This window comes from Erinaceus europaeus, chromosome 9, assembly GCF_950295315.1.
Source record: "Erinaceus europaeus chromosome 9, mEriEur2.1, whole genome shotgun sequence".
Lineage (NCBI taxonomy): Eukaryota > Metazoa > Chordata > Mammalia > Eulipotyphla > Erinaceidae > Erinaceus > Erinaceus europaeus.
The window spans coordinates 50,356,481-50,367,088 of NC_080170.1; positions in this window are offsets into that span (position 1 = coordinate 50,356,481).

Below are 10,608 nucleotides of genomic sequence, written 5' to 3' on the forward strand. Positions count from 1 at the left end.
ATAACCATTATGCTATCTACCCCCACCCAAAGGAAAGAACTATTTTTTAAAACTATTTTATTTATTACCTTTTGTTGCCCTTGTTGTTCTATTGTTGTAGTTATTATTGTTATTGTTATTGATGTCATCATTGTTAGATAGGACAGAGAGAAATGGAGAGAGGAGGGGAAGACAGAGAGGGGAGAGAAAGATAGACACTTGCAGACGTGCTTCATTGCTTGTGGAGCCACTCCCCTGCAGTTGGGGAGCTGGGGACTCAAACCGGGATCCTTCCGCCTGCCGTTCCTTGTTCCTTGCACTTTGCGCATAACCTGCTGCGCTACCGCCCAACTCCCTAATCTCCCTTTCCAGGGGTTAGACCAAAAGTTTCCAGTCTCACCATGGTTTTTCTTTCATTTTTAAAAATTTATTTATAAAATGGATTGACAAGACTATAGGACAAGAGATGTACAATTCCCTATAGGACAAGAGGTGTACAATTCCCACCACCAGAACTCTATATCCACCGCCCCCAATGCTTTCTTATTCTTTATCCCTCTGGGAGTATGGACCCAGGATCATTATGAGGTGTAGAAGGTGGAAGGTCTGGCTTCTGTAATTTCTTCCCCGCTGAACATAGGCATTGGCAGGTTGGTCCATAATCCCAGCCTGTCTTTCTCTTTCCCTAGTGAGGTGGGGCTCTTGGGAGGCAAGGCTTCAAGACATATTGGTAAGGTTATCTTCCCAGGGAAGTCAGGATGGGGCATCATGGTAGCATCTGGAACCTGGTGACTGAAAAAGAATTAAAGTATAAAGCAGAAAAAATTGTTGACTAATCATGAACCTAAAGGCAAGAATATTGCAGATGAAGATGCGGGGGGGGGGAGGGTCCTCCATTTTGGAAAAAGGTAATAGGTCTATTTTAGGTATATTCCAAGGGGCTCATGACTTTCATAGTTTTTGCCTGAGTCTGACAGCTAACATGCAGGTATTTTCTGGGGAGATGGTGTCATAGTTGGAAGAAGGGCTATAAAGCTGGATCAGGGAAGAGAGTAGCTCCCAAATATTGGAAAAGTATATAAACATTGTTAACTGTAAACCCCTTTGATTTGATCTGGGGGCCCATGTTTGTCACAGGAGCCTGTATAACTTTTGCATCCCTGTACGTCTGAGCTCATATTCTGTGGTCACGGGTTCAAACATACCAGGCTGCACTAATTTCAGGACCTATCTTCTTCGAGTGGTAGAGTATGTTGCCCACCCTCTCTTCAGAGAATGGAACAGTCCCTACCATTTGTTGATCCACATTGAGGGCAAGTCCTGTAGGGGTCCACAGGGGTCCATTATGTTTTTCCTGATGGAGATGACTAGTGACCATGGAGAGAGGGATCTGTTAGAGGTCTAGGCCCATCATGTCTGTGTGGGAATCCCAGGATTCCCTGACTAGGGCCCCGTCACCATGGTTTTTCTGATGACCATTCCTAACCAGCAATTTCTGATGACCATTCCTAGTTTTGTCCCTTGAACAAAAGATCATCCAGGAATGAGCTTTAACAGCCTGTGTTAGGAGCTGGGGTCAGAGAATGAGACATACTTTGTTATATCTCACTCATCTCCACATTCTTCCCTTTGAGTGGATGGTATACCAATGGTCCAGCCTGGCCAGCAGATAGCAAAGAGATAAGACAAAATGATTTATTGATAGAAAAAAGTTTATTCCTGACTGAAAGAAAAGGTGAGCTTAAGCTCAGAGAAAATTCTTCAGTGAAGTGATAGAGAACAGAAAATTGACAGTGATTTATGGCAGGAGGTGACATGTTTGTTATTTTTTTGGGGAAAGGGCAGGCTCTTCTTTTTTTTAAAGAAAGCACCTATCTACCTTCCCCTTGCCAGAAAAACCTATTATAGAGTTAACCTTCATGAAGTGATATAACCAATAACAGATGAGAGGTTTGGGGCAATACGACCTAAAACCAGGTCTACCTGCCTTTCTATGGTTTCTCAGAAGAACTGTCCACTCCTCCAGGACTGTATTTCTACTTCAATCTTACTTTCACTTCATAAACTTGTCACTGTTTCTCTAACAAACCTTTAAAAAAAAACCCTCCCCTGCCACACAGAGTTCATTCCCAAATATCTGTTCTATGAATCAAGAGTCTGCAAAGCTCACCTGCAGAGGGCCCTAGCCACCTCCTTTCCCACTTCCTAGACCACCCTTCAGCCCCCTGATGACATTAAATTCACAGACGGAAGGGCCTAGTCTCAAATAAAACTGTCCCTTTGCAGTAAATGATTTGTTCTTGCAACTCAGGCTGGGGCTGATTCCTCTGTTTCCCAGTAGGTGGCACTGAAACCACATATCTTCTGGCTCCAAACTCCCCAGGAATGGTTCCACATGAACCAAGGTTCTGGCTTCTCTGTCCTAGGACAGACTCCTAATTGCCTTTTATCCTTTCCATTCACTAGTCTTTCCACTCTGCTCCTCACTGACCCCTTGTGGGGAGATCACATTTCCACTAAAGAGGCCTGCAGCTATACAGTATGTTGAAAAGGAAAGAATCCCCTCACCTGCACCCTAAAGCTTGAAATAAAGCAGTGGTATAATGTGACAAGACAGGAAGGTGTATCAACTGAGAAGTACACATAAAATTTAAATGCAGCCATGAATATCTTGGTCTAAGTGGGCTCGTCTTTAAGTCTTCTGCCCAGATGCCAGTTATTTCTATCATCACAGTGAACTATGAAAGAAGGGGGAAGGTGACAAGAACATATTCTGACTGAAAATAATCAATTTGGACTACATATATATTGCAGTACTTTGTAGTGCTAAGAGTGTGAATATATTATATTTTTCCTACTTAAGTATCTATAAACTTAGAGCAGGAAAAAAAAAGTAGCCCCTTTAGTAAAATTTCCCAAAACAAACACAATAGTAGTGTAATGATCATTTTAATTTTCAGGACGTATATTCATGGAAATTTTTTTTTCCATTTCTACTGGTGAATGACAATCTCAAAAGATGGTTACAGGGCCTATTCATATATTTTGGGGCCTAGAAAGATCCAGACCCCCCCCCCCCCCCGGCAAATGTTGCGACTGTTTTCTTTCTACTTCATGTTACATAAAGCAAAGCATTAAAAGCAACTACCAAATTTAAACAAGACCAGTAACAAAGCAATATAAAAATCTCAATTAAGTGTGAGTTTGGATTTCAGAGGTTCCATGCCTGTAGAAACCTAAAAACTTAAAGCATAGATGGGATATTTGAGAGAATCATCTACCATTATTGTTTTATTTATTTATCTTCCCTTTTATTGCTTTTTTAAATTGTTGTTGTAGCTATTGTTGTTGGTGAGAGAAATGGAGAGAGGAGGGGAAGACAGAGAGGAGGAGAGAAAGCTAGATACCTGCAGACCTGCTTCACCGCCTGTGAAGGGACTCCTCTGCAGGTGGGGATCCGGGGGTTCCAACCGGGATCCTTATGCTGGTCCTTGTGCTTTGCGCCACCTGCGCTTAACCCGCTGCACTACCGCTGGACTCCCCCCCCTTTTTTTGTAGTTATTATTGTTGTTGTTATTGATGTCATCATTGTTGCATAAGATAGAGAGAACTGAAGAGAGGAGGGGAAGACCGGGGAAAGAAAGATAGACACCTGCAGACCTGCTTCACCACTTGTGAAGTGACTCTCCTGCAGGTAGGGAGCTCGGTCCTTTATGGGGGTCCTTATGGGGGTCCTTGCGCTTCCCGCCCCGTGCGCTTAGCGCTTAACCCGCTGTGCTACCACCCGACTCCCTCCATTATTGTTTTTTTAATTCAAGTCAGTAAATATTGAGTAGGGCCAGAGAAAACTGGTTGGAAAATGCTTCTTTTAAAAAAAAATTCTTTACTGGGGGATTAATGTTTTACATTTGACAGTAAATACAATAGTTTGTACATGCATAACATTTCCCAGTTTTCCATATAACAATACAACCCTCACTAGGTCCTCTGTCATCCTTTTTGGACCTGTATTCTCTCCTCCCCCCCCCCCCCCCACACACACACCCCAGAGTGTTTTACTTTGGTGCAATATGCCAATTCCAGTTCAAGTTATACTTGTGTTTTCTCTTCTGATTTTGTTTTTCAACTTCTGCTTGAGAGTGAGATCATCCCATATTCATCCTCTCGTTTTTTAATGAAATTGTGTTTATTAAATGATAATAATGGAGTGGTGGTATTTATATACTTTCCTCATGTTTGAAAGCTACTCTCTGCCTTAATCCAGCTTTCTAGTCCTATTCTCAACTTTGACAACATCTTCTCAGACAATATTTCTAGTCTACCTGCATGCTAGCTATTGGGCTCAGGCAAAAATTACTAAAGTCATGGGCCTCTTGGAACATACCTAAAGTAAACTTCTTATCTTTTGCCCACATGAGGACCCCTAGTTTCATCTGCTCTATTCTTACCTTTGGGTTCCTGTTTATTAAACAACCTGTTCTGCTTTATATCTTACCTCCTTTTAGCCACCAAGTTGCAAATGACACCATGATGCCATCCTGACTTCCCTAGGCAGATGACTTCACCAGTGTGTCCTGAAATCTCACCTCTCCAGAGCCTGTCTGGGTTTTTCTCTACTAACAATGGCTGTGAATTTCCTTCAGTTTCTCTATAGGTGAACTCAGCTCATCTGCTGGAACCCGGCCATTGTGTGGGATGGCAGGAATAGGAACAGGATGAGGAGATCTGTATACACTTATGTTCATAGCAGCACAGTTTGTAATAGCCAAAACCAGGAACTGTGGAGTCATGCAGGCATTGAGCTTCAGTGATAATCTATGGCAGGACATGAGGATTTATCAATACCCTCCATGTATTATTTATCAATGTGTTCTGAAGACTCCTCTCTTGCCGGGCTGGGCTAGCTTCACGGGCGGTAGAGAGACAACCAGGGACTCATGGCTGAGCTGGGAAGCAGTATCTCCCATCCTTCTCTTTCTGACTTATTTCACTTAACATGATTTGGAAAATACTTCTTGACTCAACATCCATTTATGTATCTCATTTGTTACAATGAGATACTGCTCAGCTGATACTCATGAGCTCCTTCTCCCTAGATGCTTCCCATACATCCTCATTCCTGCTGTCTACAGGTATGAAATAGGTCTCACAGGGACCTGGGCGCTGGCACAGTGGGTTAAACACACATGGCACCAAGCACAAGGACTGGAGTAAGGATCCCAGTTCAAGCCATGGCTCAGTTGCTGTGCACTCGTGAAAGTAGGAAGTAGTCCAGACTGTGAATGGTCCTGCATTACCAGCTCTCTGGAAATTTCACTGGGTTCTGTAGAAATCTTGGTGGGGACTTGGGTGATGGAGTTAGGAGGGATTCTCTACCCCTTACCCCCTTCACATATTTTTTTTTGGAATAAAAAAAAAAATATATATATATATATATATATATATTTTTTTTTTAGTTCCCTGTCCCCATTCTTTTTTTTAAAAATAATTTATTTCTTTATTGGGGAATTAATGTTTTACATTCAACAGTAAATACAATAGTTTGTACATGCATAACATTCCCCAGATTCCCATTTAACAATACAACCCCCACTATGTCATTCATCATCTTTCATGGACCTGTATTCTCCCCACCCACCCACCCACCCCAGAGTCTTTTACTTTGGTGTAATACTCCAATTCCATTTCAGGTTCGACTTGTGTTTTCTTTTCTAATCTTGTTTTTCAACTTCGGCCTGAGAGTGAGATCATCCCATATTCATCCTTCTGTTTCTGACTTATTTAACTAAACATGATTTTTTCAAGGTCCATCCAAGATTGGCAGAAAACAGTGAAGTCACCATTTTTTACAGCTGAGTAGTATTCCATTGTGTATATATACCACAACTTGCTCAGCCACTCATCTGTTGTTGGACACCTGGGTTGCTTCCAGGTTTTGGCTATTACAAATTGTGCTGCCAAGAACATACGTGTACACAGATCTTTTTGGATGGATGTGTTGGGTTCCTTAGGATATATCCCCAGGAGAGGAATTGCAGGGTCATAGGGTAGGTCCATTTCTAGCCTTCTGAGAGTTCTCCAGACTGTTCTCCACAGAGGTTGGACCAATTGACATTCCCACCAGCAGTGTAGGAGGGTTCCTTTGACCCCACACCCTCTCCAGCATTTGCTGCTGTTAACTTTTCTGATGTATGACATTCTCACGGGAGTAAAGTGATATCTCATTGTTGTCTTGATTTGCATTTCTCTGACAATCAGAGACTTGGAGCATTTTTTCATGTGTTTCTCGGCCTTTTGGATCTCTTCTGTGGTGAATATTCTGTCCAAGTCCTCCCCCCATTTTTGGATAGGGTTATTTGTTGTCTTGTTGTTGAGTCTGGCAAGCTCTTTATATATGTTGGTTATTAAACTCTTATCTGATGTATGGCATGTAAAGATCTTCTCCCATTCTGTGAGGGGTCTCTTGGTTTGGGTAGTGGTTTCTTTTGCTGTGCAGAAGCTTTTTAATTTGATGTAGTCCCATAAGTTTATACTTGCCTTAGTCTTCTTTGTAATTGGATTCGTTTCGTTGAAAATGTCTTTAAAATTTATGTGGAAAAGAGTTCTGCCAATATTTTCCTCTAAGTATTTGATAGTTTGTGGTCTAACATCCAAGTCCTTGATCCACTTGGAATTTACTTTTGTATTTGGTGAAATACAGTGATTCAATTTCATTCTTCTGCATGTTTCAACCCATTGTTTCCAACACCATTTGTTGAAGAGACTCTGCTTTCCCCATGTAATAGTCTGGGCCCCTTTGTCAAAGATTAGATGTCCATACGTGTGGGGTCTCATTTCTGGGCTCTCAATTCTATTCCACTGGTCAGTGTGTCTATTCATGTTCCAGTACCAAGCAGTTTTGATGACAATGGCCCTATAATACAGTTTGAAATCTGGAAGTGTGATGCCTCCGGTTCTGTTCTTTTTTCTCAAGATTGTTTTGGAAATTCTAGGTCTTTTCTGGTTCGAGATAAACATTTGTAGCATTTTTTCTATTCTCCTAAAAAATGTGCTTGGGATCTTGATGAGGATAGCATTAAATTTGTAGATGGCTCTGGGTAATATATTCATTTTGATGATGTTAATTCTACCAACCCATGAACATGGAATATCTTTCCACTTCTTTGTGTCTTTTTCAATTTCTTTGAGTAGTGACTCATAATTTTCAGTATACAAGTCTTTCACTTCTTTGGTTAGGTTTACTCCTAGATATTTTATAGTTTTTGTTGCTTTAGAAAAAGGAACTGATTTCTGGATTTCAATTTCTTCTAACTTAGTGTTTGCATAGAGGAATGCCACTGACTTTTGAATGTTAATTTTATAGCCTGACACCTTACTGTATTGCCTGATGATTTCCAAAAGCTTCTTGCTGGATTCCTTAGGTTTTTCCATGTATACTATCATGTCATCTGCAAATAAGGAGAGTTTGACTTCTTCTCTTCCAATCTGTATGCCTTTAATTCCTTGCTCCTGCCTGATTGCTATGGCAAGAACTTCCAACACTATGTTGAATACTAATGGTGATAATGGGCAGCCCTGTCTAGTACCTGATCTGAGGGGAAATGCTTCCAGTTTTTCACCATTGAGTATAATGTTGGCTGTAGGTTTGCTATATATAGACTCCACTATCTTCAGGAATTTTCCATCTATTCCCATGTTTTGTAGTGTTTTGATCATAAAGGGATGTTGTATCTTGTCAAAGGATTTCTCTGCATCTATTGATATGACCATGTGGTTTTTGGTCTTGCTTTTGTTGTGGTGTGGATCACATTGATTGACTTACGTATATTAAACCAACCTTGCATGCCTGGGATAAACCCCACTTGGTCATGATGAACAATCTTTTTGATATACTGCTGTATCCGGTTGGCTAGAATTTTGTTCAATATTTTCACATCTATGTTCATCAGAGATATTGGTCTGTAGTTTTCTTTTTTGGTTGTGTCCCTGTCTGCTTTTGGTATCAGGATGATGTTGGCTTCATAGAAGCTGGCAGGGAGTATTCCAGTGTCTTCAATCTTCTGGAAGACTTTTAAAAGTAGAGGTATTAGTTCTTCTTTGAAAGTTTTTTAGAATTCATTTGTAAAACCATCTGGTCCAGGACTTTTATTTTTGGGAAGATTTTTGATAACTGTTTCAATTTCATTAGCTGTGATGGGCCTGTTCATGTTATCCACTTCCTCTTAGTTTTGGAAGTTGGTAGGTATCTAGGAAATCATTCATTTCTTCCAGGTTCTCTAGCTTGGTGGCATATAGTTGTTCATAGAAGCCTCGCATGATATGTTGAATTTCTGCACTGTCTGTTGTGATATCTCCTCTTTCATTTACTATCCGATTTATTTGAGTTTTCTCCCTTTTTTGTTTTGTGAGTCTGGCTAAAGGTTTGTCGATTTTGTTCACTCTTTCGAAGAACCAACATTTACTTTCATTGATCTTTTGTATGGTTTTCCTATTCTCAATGTTATTTATTTCTGCCCTAACTTTAGTGATTTCTGTCCTTCTGGTTGCTTTAGGATTCCTTTGTTCTTCTTCTTCTAGGTCTTTAAGATGTGCAATCAGGCTGTTTATTTGTGCCTTTTCTTGTTTCCTAATGTGTGCTTGTATAGCTATGAACTTCCCTCTTAGGACTGCTTTAGCTGTGTTCCAAATATTTTGATAGCTTGTGTCTTCATTTTCATTGAACTCTCGAAACATTTTGATTTCTTCCTTGATTTCCTCTTTGACCCAGAAGTTGTTAAGAAGTGTACTGTTGAGCTTCCACAATTTGGGACTGTTACTAATCTTTTGTTGATTGTTAAGTCTTAGTTTAATTCCACTGTGGTCTGAGAAGATGCTTGGGATGATTTCAGTGCTCTTGAATTGGCTGATGCTGTCTCTGTGGCCTAACATATGGTCTATCCTTGAGAATGATCCATGTGGATTTGAATAAAATGTGTATTCCAGTTTCTTGGGATGAATGACTCTGAAAATGTCCAATAGTTCTAGTTTATCTATCTCTTCATTTAGCTCCCTTATGTCTTTACTGATTTTCTTCCTGGATGATCTGTCAAGCTGAGATAGTGGGGTGTTGAAGTCCCCTACTATGATTGTGTTACTGTTAATATATTGCTGTAGCTCTTTCAGTAGAAGTTTGATGTATTTAGATGGCTTCTCATTGGGTGCATAGATGTTAATAATTGTTAAGTGCTCTTGATTGACTGATCCTCTGAGCATTAAGTAGTGTCCATTCCTATCTTTTTTAATCTTATCTATTTTCAAGTCTATCATGTCAGATATGAGAATAGCTGTTCCTGCCCTTTTTTGTGGGCCATTGGCTTGAATGATAGTTTTCCATCCTTTCACTTTAAGTCTGTGTTTGTCTTGTTGAGTTAGGTGAGTTTCCTGTAGACAACATATTGTTGGGTTGTGTTTTCTGATCCATCTTCCTACTCTGTGTCTTTTAATAGGTGAATTCAGGCCATTGACATTTATTGATATCAAAGATTGAAGATATTTTAACGCCATTCTTGAAGAGTTTTAGAGTGTTTTGATATATGTCCTATTTGTGGTGGTCTGGTTGTTTATAGGAGACCTTTCAGAACTTCTTTCAGGGCAGGCTTGGTGATGGTTGCTTCCTTCAACTGTTGCTTGTCTGAGAAGGTTTTGATGCTTCCATCTAGTCTGAATGACAGTCTAGCAGGATATAGTATTCTTGGCTGAAAGCCTTTCTCATTGAGCACTCGATAGATATCTTGCCATTCTCTTCTGGCCTGTAGTGTTTGTATGGAGAAGTCTGCTGCTAATCTTATGGGTTTTCCTTTGTAGGTGACTCTTTGTTTTTCTCTTGCAGCCTTGAGGATCCTTTCTTTATCCTTATTCCTTTCCATTCTAAGTATGACATGTCTTGGTGTCTTTAGGTCTGGGTTAATTCTGTTTGGGACCCTTTGGGCTTCTTGAATCTTTATGTCTTTGGTGTTGTCTAGACTAGAGAAATTTTCAGCTATTATGGCCTGGAGAATGCTTTCTTCCTCTCCTTCTCTTTCTTCCTCTGGTAAGCCAATAATGCGCATATTGTTTCTTTTGAAGTCATCCCATAGGACTCTGTTGTTGTTTTCAGCATCTCTTAATCTCTTTTTGAGATCTCTTACTTCTTTTTTAGTTGTCTCTAATTCATCCTCAATCTTGCTAATTCTGTCTTCAGCCTCATAGATTCTATTCTCTCTGCCCTCTACTGCTTTCTGGAGTTCATCTATTTTGTTGCCCTGCTCTGATACTACTTTAGCTTGTTGAGCTAGTTGCCTTCTTAGCTCAGCGATTTCAGCTTTCAGCTCTCTAATAACCATGAGGTTATTAGTATTTTCTTCCATATTCTCATTTGTTGTTCCTGCATTTCTGATTACAATTTTTTCAAATTCTTTACTCACTCCTGTTATTATTTCCTTAGCTAATGTTTGGATGTTGAACTCGTTGTTTTGTGCTTCACCCTCTGGAGGACTTTTAGCTGGACTCTTGTCCTGGTTCGAGTCTCCAATATTTTTTCTTGTTGTTTTAACCATTTTATATATTATGTTATGAGTTCCCTTTATCAGTACTTTTCAAATTATTAATCAC